The sequence below is a fragment of the Oenanthe melanoleuca genome, chromosome 4 (assembly GCF_029582105.1).
Source record: "Oenanthe melanoleuca isolate GR-GAL-2019-014 chromosome 4, OMel1.0, whole genome shotgun sequence".
In the NCBI taxonomy this organism is placed as follows: Eukaryota; Metazoa; Chordata; class Aves; order Passeriformes; family Muscicapidae; genus Oenanthe; species Oenanthe melanoleuca.
The window spans coordinates 40,151,280-40,160,704 of NC_079337.1; positions in this window are offsets into that span (position 1 = coordinate 40,151,280).

Genomic DNA, 9,425 nt, shown 5'->3' on the forward strand with positions numbered 1-9,425 from the left:
AGTTATAGAGCATGCCTTCAGGCATGAACTGCCCCCAAAATAAAATTCTACTGCACTATTATTTTATATTGGCAATCTTTATAAAGCTAGTGTCTTGGAAGCTGAAGCTGCGCAGTAAAACTTGCATGCCACCTAAACACAGCTCCTAAGCAGTTTCTTTAAGTTCAGAAAAAATTGCCCCTCTTCTAGTTCAAGCTACAGAGAAAGAAATATCTGCCAAGAGGTTCTTACATAGGGAGCAGAAAGAAGAAAGTAGATTGGTGAGGTACACTGGGTAGAGTTCAAAGATGAGTTTCATGAAAGAGACAGAGAAGGAAATATTTTCACTTCCAGAAAAGGTACTAGGTATGCTACAGAGCTGGCATTCAGTTAAGATGTTTGAACTTACCATTGTAGCAGGGAATTTTTGCAGGTTTTGTGCAACTAGCCAGTGTAGTTAGGTCTGTTTGTACCTTGAAAGCAGATGTAACCAGTAATAAATTCTTGTGGTGATTCAATTCATCTCTATGCATCTTGCACAGATGGAATTTTTCAGACCTGTGGAAGCAACATTAGATGTATTATTCAAGGCTGATGAGTCAAATATTCTACCAGACCTATCACAATATTCAAAATAAATCACAGTGCAGCCATGCTGCCCAAAATCTAGAACAAAGAGCATTTCAACATGTATTTTATCCAACAGAAACTGATTAATTAAAGAAAATATATTTCAGTTAATCAAGAGCAGTTTAGTAAAGCAGGGTAATAAAGAAAAAAATGGCTTTAAGTTTGGCATTTTCAAGGCATTGTATCAAATAAAGTTATTTTAAATAAAACTCATATCTAAATGTGTTTTTCATTGCTTGGCATTGTATTTTCTCTCTTCTCTTCCCCACTCCTCTTTCCTTTTTAACAGGTTTTAAGGTTATTTCTGCTAGTGCTGTCTATGTCAACTTTTCTGTGTACTTATAATCTTATGACTGTAATAGGAACTTAAATACATGATGGAAGACTGGCTTTGATGATAATTCCTTCTCTGCTCTCAAGTTATTGACTTTTCTTCCTGCTTAGTTTTCTCTCCTATTACTGCTACCATCATAAGTGTTCAGGAGTAGGGCACTCCATTGCACTTTCATTTGAACTTTTTCTGAAAATCTAACTGAGATCAACAAAATATCTTATCAAGTGTTTCCTCAATATAAATAAGAGGCCTTTCTGTTTCAGGAGTCGTTGGTTTTGAAACTTGCTGCAAATACACTGAATACTGATTTTTTTTAGTGTCTTTGTGCTGTAAAGCCCATCACTTCCATTTTTATATGTTATATTATCAAGACATTGTACAAATGAAATAATTCTAAGGATTGCATGTGTTGAGCTAGCAACATTTTTACTGTAGCATTTTTAATTGGTGACCCAAAAAACCCCATATAAAATAAATGCAAGAATTGATCATCACCTGTACTTTCCTGTCAGGGTTGAAGTATGTCAGGGAATCAAAAGCTGTTGAGTGATTATTTGTCATGAAATCACTACCACAATGCTCTCATAGTCCTTTGCAAAATGAAAGTAAAATGCAGACTGGAAAAGTACTTTCTACATTCACAGCAATGGAAGAAGTTTGTTTATTCAGTAAGTAACTATGTTTGTGCTGGCAGGAGATAAGTTTTTTACTCAACTACTTGAAATATTCTGGCTATCTTCTTATTTCATTACCAGAGGCAGCAGGCAGAAAATACATTATGTGAAACTGTACTGCTGCATGCAAGTCTTCTCATCTTGCATGATTTAAACAGTAAAATACATTGTTAAACTGCTTAGTCTGTGTGGTGACAAGGGCTGTACACTGTATCCAGCCACATAAACAAACTGCTTATTAAAACTTTGTTCAGTTCTGTCCTTCTGTCTGATGAAAATGTTTTCAATCAGGCAGGCTCATTGAAAAAAGATTATACATAATTAAATTTCAGAGGCTAGAACAGAGAACTACTTGATTGTATTATGTTAGCTGTATTTGTAAAATGTGTTATGAAGATTTTGTCGTTTTTTAATATTCTTCTCTCTTCAGTTTTGATTAAAATATTTTGCTAGAGTATCTTCACAGACAGTGGACTGTATTTCTTATTTTGTATTTATTTCAACTGTGTTCTAATTGCAAACATCACTGCACAAAAGAATAAAAGCTATGATATTTTCTGCATTTTGATGAAATATCAAATATACATGTTAAATTTTCTGTATCTTCCCAATCATCATTCAGTAGTTTAGAGTTTAGTGGACAAAAATAATTACAGAGTAAAAAGGCTATCTGAGATGATGGATACTCCAGGGAGAGAGAATGGAATTTTTACAGCCAAGTCACTGGCTTGAATGTGGCCCATTTTAGTGGAGGCTGAATATACTGACTTTTTGATAGCTCATCACTGGCTGTAAGAAATTTTTTTTTAAATTAATCCAGTTTTGTGTAGATGTGTGTTTAGGATGCAAAGAAAGGTTTTCTACATGCTTCAAATTTCAGAAGATGTAAAGGGATACTTCTAGAGACTTTATCATAAGACTAACATTTTTGCTGAAAATGCAAATAAGTGGGGAATAACAATAGAGTGAAACCTGTACTGCCATGCCTCTATGTTGCTTTGGACATCAAGGACTTGAGTTTCTCAGACTTCACAGATTACTACAGACAACAATCCTTTCTTAAAGTTACCTGGAGAGGTAAGGAGAAGTTCTGTATCTAGTGCTCGACAATGCATCTTCCATGAGAAAAGTCCAGTTACAGAATTGGTCCTAAACAAAATTCAAGATCAAAAGAGTTTACCATCTTCTTAAACCATAGAAAAATCAATACTGTTTTTTGATTAAAATAAATTCAGGAAAAATGTCACATACAACCCCAAGGAAAATTTTTTCATTATTTATTTGTTAAGCTGATGTCTATCAGATTTTCAATAGTGAATTTTTAAAAACAAAAACAGCCAATGACTGAGCTTCACTTAACTTCCTTTTCTGTTTGGTAAAGATCTTGAAATATTTCTTTAAGCTGATCTATAGAATATGGTCTAGTCTAAGTGAGACCTCCATAGTTTATGTATGCAGCTCATTCTGTTATTAAAGAAATATTTTGTTTGGCTTCCTAATACAATGATGACCCTTTCACTAGTTAATACATATCCTGACACAATAGCAGAAAGACAAGTATGCTCCTCCTTGAAGTTCAAGTGTCAGGAACGTTGGAGTTTTTTTAAGAAAACCAAACCCTTGCTTTCTTTGTTTATTTCCCCTCCACCCCATAAAATGCATAAGGCATGTCTGTCTTTTGAAACAATTTTCATTGTGTTGTGCTGCATTGCATTTCCAGATGACAATACGAGAGTGCTTGTAAAGGAAACAATATATTACATAGAATTTGCAGTTGGTCCTCATCCTAAAGTGCTAAAAAGGCATCCCTCCATTATTTCCTCCATGTTTCTGCTATCAAGGTGAAGAAATTACTTAAAGGAGAAGAACTGAGAGGAAGAAACCAGTGAGGAAACTTTGCAACTAATTCCAGAGTACAAATGTGTTTTGTTCATGCCAGGGAACATGCAGAAAACAAGGAAAAGGATTCACTCTATTGCTCAGTGGCCTCATAGGAAAAATAGTTATCCATAGGGATTAAATGCTCAGCCTGGGTGTGTCCATTGGTTTAGGAAGTGGATGGTTTACTCTGTGTAATCAGTTTTCCTTTGGCTCTTCTAATCACAAGATTTTTTTTTTGGTGTGACCAATCTGAACAAGAAGACCCTCAATTTCTTGAGAAGCCCAGTTCCCACTGCTTTATTTAATTCTCTCTCATTACATTGTTTTTCCTAGGTCTGTGCTATGAGGCACACGTCTTCATTGCTCCCTGAACCCAGATGAACTGTCTGAGTATGATACAAGACTCCTGAATGTTTTTGGAGAACATGTGGGCTATAAGGTTACCTGGGAAAGGGAAGCTCACAATTTGGGTATGTTTTTTATCTGACTATGAACAGTAAGATTTAAAAATGGAAATTTTAAATTCATTGGATATTTGGATAAAATAAATTAAGTTCAGTAGCACACAATCTGATGCTATTAGCATTACATTGGAATGTTTCATTTCCTTTGAAGAAGAAAAGCAAAAAATGTAGCAAAGCTACCCTTCTAGTATAAGTCCTTTCAGCATGGAACCATCCTACATCATTGATCCCTCTCCAAATCCAGTGCTAAGAGTCTATGCAACTACCATTTTACGTATCATGTAACCAATGCTTACTCCACAGCTTCAGTGTGTTTATTTTTGTAATAGCACTTTGTGGTTAGAAGGTTTTAGTATATTAATTTTGTGAGGAAGAGAAACACAAAGAAGGCCTTTTATTAGCATGGCCAGGTCCTATATTACAATTTCTTCAATGCCAAAATGTCACTGAATACTACTGATATTCAAGCACCTAAGGGCCATCTCCTAAATTATTAGTTGTGAAATATTAAGGCACCAAGAATAATTCAGGAAAGTCAGAACAACAATAATTAACATTTATAGGAGACAACATTGAAACCAACTGCATGTTTCTATACCTTTTTATGTAAGAGTGAAGATGGTGAATGAGTTCTAATAAAAAACATTTTCTCTCATGCTTTGGAAAAGCATGCAACCATCATTTAGGAAAGTAATTTGCTATTGCAGTGTAATAACAATATTTATTGCTGATGGTTTATTGTTTGGGGGCTGAAGTCTTAAAGTGTGACATAATTCAGAGAAAGCAAAGAATGAAGAACAAAAATCAAACATTGTCTTCCTTCTCAGCACCTGTGCCTCAAGATATGGCTACTCAAGACTTATTCTGTACTAATCCCTAGGGAATATTTTAGATTCTGTGAAAATTTTCTCAAATTAGGAACCTGAATAAAACTTGCAGTCTTGAAGGTTGATAAAGCTTGGCTTTGCTATAAAAGACCTTGAAGAGATCTAGTAGATTAAGTGTTCTTAACAAGAATGTATGTAGTAAATAAACAGGCTGCATCAGCAAGCGTGATTTCCAATGTGCTGCTTTCTAACATGCTCTTATCTAAGATATTAGGAATTGTTATCCAAAGGTATCTAAGATATTAAGAATTGTTATCCAAAGCTACCATAGCAAGTTAAGCATTTACCTTGTTCAAAAGGTTAATGCAAATGGTGAGTTGCCCCTGAAGTCATCCATACACCTATTAAGTTGTGTTCCACTGTAAACATGCCCACAGATTGCAGGGATAATGTTGAAAATACTAGACTGAAATTAATCAGTGGTTCTTATGAGTCTGCAGACAGGTAGGAATTAGTGCCTTTTCAGACTGGTAAATAATCATTGTGGAAGAAAGAAAGAGAGATCAATTTTCTGGGAGACTATGAAATTTATGACTGTTCTATTAAATATCAAAACACCCTTTCTGCCTTAAAGAAATTCCCGAGATAGACTGTCAGGAGGAAGATCTTTTTGTGCTTACCTTATATTAATACTCTCCCCAAGACATTTCTGGTGTCACAGAATCACACAGAGTCTCTGAGTGGTTGGAAGGGGATGTGAAATCACCTAGTCTAACCCTCCTGGTCTGGCAGGGTCAGCTGCAGCTGATTGTCCAGCACTGTGAACAATTCAGTTTTGAATATCTGAAACAATGGAGATTCCATGACCACTTTGGGCAACCTGTGCCAGTGTTTGACAATTCTCACAGTAGAAAAGTGTTTCTTGTTTTCAGAGGACACTTCAGGTGTTTACTTTGTGACTGCTGCCTTTTGTCCTGATCACTGAGGCATCACTGAGAGGAGTTAGGCTCCCTCATCTTCTTTCCCTCACATATGATATTTATGCATACTGATAATATTTCCCCTGTGCTGTCTCTTCTCCAGGCAGAGCAGTCTCTCCTCATGTGAGCAGTGAGTAGGTCACTAATGAATGTGTTAAAGAGCAATGGTATCAGCCCCTCAGGTACATCCTGACTGGCCTCCAGCACTTTGCACCACTGCTCACAACCCTCTGAGCCCACCTGTTCAGCTGCTACCTGATATTAATTATTTTAATTAGGTCTTCCCTTGGCAGCTCTATTGTTCATAGACCACAGAATATTGAGCCAGATGTATCCATTAAGACCATTCCTATGTTCTGTTAGTAAGTAAGGTAGAAAGAGATGGTTTTTAAATCAGATAGTCCCAAGATCATCTGCCCTCCCAAACACCCCTCCAAGGCTTGCAAAGCAAGAACTGCCATGAAGGGATTTTCTGTAATCATATTCCAAACACATAATGAGAACCACTTGGACCACTGTGCCCTTTCTTTGATATTAAAAAGATGAGAAAGTAATAAAGCTGTAATGTTTTGGACTCCCTGGCCAAAAAAAACCCAAAACCAAACCAACCTAAAACAAAAGCACACCATCCCCCACGAAAACCAATCTCCTCAATCTCATGAATATCCAGCTGTTTATTTAATTTTTATGCTGAGCACTTTTGTCCTTTGAATGTCCTAGAAAATTCTAATCCTTGAGCTAAGTTCACAACAATAAATGTATGTTCTTCAGAATTACCTTCTTTACCAGAATTTTCTGTAAATTACATAAGGAATAAATTAGTGCAAAATTTCTTATTTAGCTTCAACCTTTGCATGTGTTGTATTGAATCAGTGTGAACGTCTATGACCACGTCACATACCATTCTATTAGTCTTTGATGGCATAAAAAGAAAAGACAGAACATTAAAAAATATGTTATAAAAATAATACATCAGAAGGAACAAGAAGCTTTGATCCTCACATCTAATTAATTGCACATTGGCTGGATTTAGCTCATATGAATGTGGGATAGTTATTTCACTGTAAATGATTAATAACAATGGGTGAACAGTTGTTTGTTTTTTCTTCATTCCTTCCAAATGCAAAAACACAGATACCTACAGTTCAAGCATCAGGAAAGAGGCTAAATGTCTGACCTCTTCATAACTACTTATGCTATGTGGGGTCTGAAAAGGACTCTAACAAAGGCTTTTCATAATCCAGCTCATAAGCAGGTAGAACACACATGCACTTCCCTGAGCATCGTGTACAAGTCAGTACAGATGCTCTCATACCAATCAGTAAAACATGCAGAGCAATAATTTATTTATAATTTATTATACTTTGCACCTATACAGCAATTGATTTATGCTGCCAGTTCTCTTGGCATATGTGAATACCTTGGTGACAAAAGTAATATTATTTAGAATCATGAGGTATGTCATGTGTTTCTTTGATCTAGGTACAAAAGGAAGCATAAAATAAACCTACTTTTCTAATGAAAATTTTCTTGCAACCAAATACTTTGATTTCTTTCACTGTTTCCAAAATTCAGTGGTTCAGAACTGAATTTTTAAAGATATCCTTCACAATATAGCCTGTGATGTTTACAATACCATCCATGCATAATACACAATTTTTTTTCAATTACTCTTTGACATAACCCTGCCAAACACAATAGATATTAATCATACACAATGAGTGAAGTTTACCCTCAGTGCAGTAACTCATTGATTTGACAGAGTATGATTTCACAGTGAATGAATCACTGTAAGTGTCTGCTGATTTATGCTCTCAGTCTGTTTGACTATGTTTGTGTGTATGCATATATAGAATATACAATTATTTTGGAGCTGCAGATACTTTACAGTTTCTCTGGACAGCAGGTGTTGAGAAAGTGAAAGGTGTGCATCTTCCCAGCAGGGATCAAAGCAGAAAAATCGCACAACTTAGATAACCTTTCTGCTGGGCTACCTCCAGGGCAGAATACCCATTTAAGCATCTTTCCCAGAGCTGCATCTCCTCCATCTCTGTGCTTTGCTCTTTCTACACCAATAGCTGTAAGTAGGAGGTGCAGTGAAAGGTGAAACCAAAATGTTTTGATGCTGGAGGCTTTGATCCTTCCTGTTCTATTGGGATCCCTTATATCTGAAGCCCTCAGTCAGGTTCTGAGAAACTTCTGGGAGGAAGGATAGTCTTAAAGACTTTTCATTTCTTTTTTTGTTTCTGCAGTTTTTCCCACAGAAGGGCGTATTCAGATTCCTAAAGAAGGCTTTGAAAAGGATCCAAGGAGGCAATCACATGCATGTGCAGCTATTTTTTCACCAGGCAAGAATATATGGAATGTGAATGGAGTTTCAGCACAGCCCTGCGAGTGTGAGTATCAATTGAAACTGGGTAGGCAAATTCCATTAAGTTCTAGGTAAATTAATGTGCATATAGCCAGTGAATTACTGACTTCATGTAATTGAAAGCAGGAAAACCTGTCTGCATTCAGTTGTTAATATAAAGTTTAATTAGAAGGAAGATCTTTCAGGGTGAAGAGTCTCACTGAGAAGCACAGACTTCACAGTATCTTGAGAACATGATTCTAACAAGTACAGGATTTCTGAAGAGAAAAATGAATATTAGAAAAATGAATGCTTCTCTTGTGCAAATGTTAAGGTCTGTAGACTTTCTATCTATAGTTTAATTCTAAGTAGGAATAAATATTTCCCAAAGACTAGACAATATATTCTTTCTCCTCAGGTAAAAAGGTGTAGTTGGAATCAAAGTAACTTATTATGTCTCCAAAATACAAATTAGTTCAAACGTATCTGATTTTCACATTTAAAAGAGCTGGTAGATAGAACAACATTTGCTCTTAATTACTGCCTGTTGTTTATTATTAACCTCCTGTTTGAAATAAATTCAAATCATCCAGCAAGATGCAAAAAAAGCACCATGTGACCTAAGTGCCTATTGTGAGCAGTATGAGAAGACTGACCAAGCAGACTTGTAAACAACATTTTGCTTAGGTCAACCATTTTCAGGCTACAGATCCACACACTGTTCCTCAAAATAAGGGATACAGTTGCAGAAATAAAGTTTGATAGTAGATAACACGAAAGCAAAGCAATGATGCATTCATTGGATACATCCTTTTCTGTGAAAAAAACAATCTTTTGTAGCAATTATGTACTGCTTGTGCAGTTATTTTAAGATAAGAAGTCCCAAAAGTTATCTTCTGTATTTTTTTATTATTTTTAAAAATATGATTTTCATCTTTACATTCTAGGACTGCCCTATCTGCCTGTACTTGAGACTTATGTGGATTGGCTTAACCCTTTTAGAAATTTGACTAATTAGTCCTTATTACTTGAATTGAACTTTGAAACAGAGCTTCCATACTGCATAGAAATGATAGACAGAAAAGAAACAATCAACTCTTGAGAGAAAAAAATATGACCTGTTTATATGCCTCTCTCTAAAGAAAATTCATGCATTGAACATTTAGAGAATTGGACTAAAGTTATTGTTGTTCAAAGGATGTTTGCTGGGTGTATTTTGTAGGACTGTAAGTGGAGCATGAGCCATTTGTGTTTGCTTGACTTTTCTCAGTGTACTGTGACCCATCATTGTTGGGTTTGTTGTATC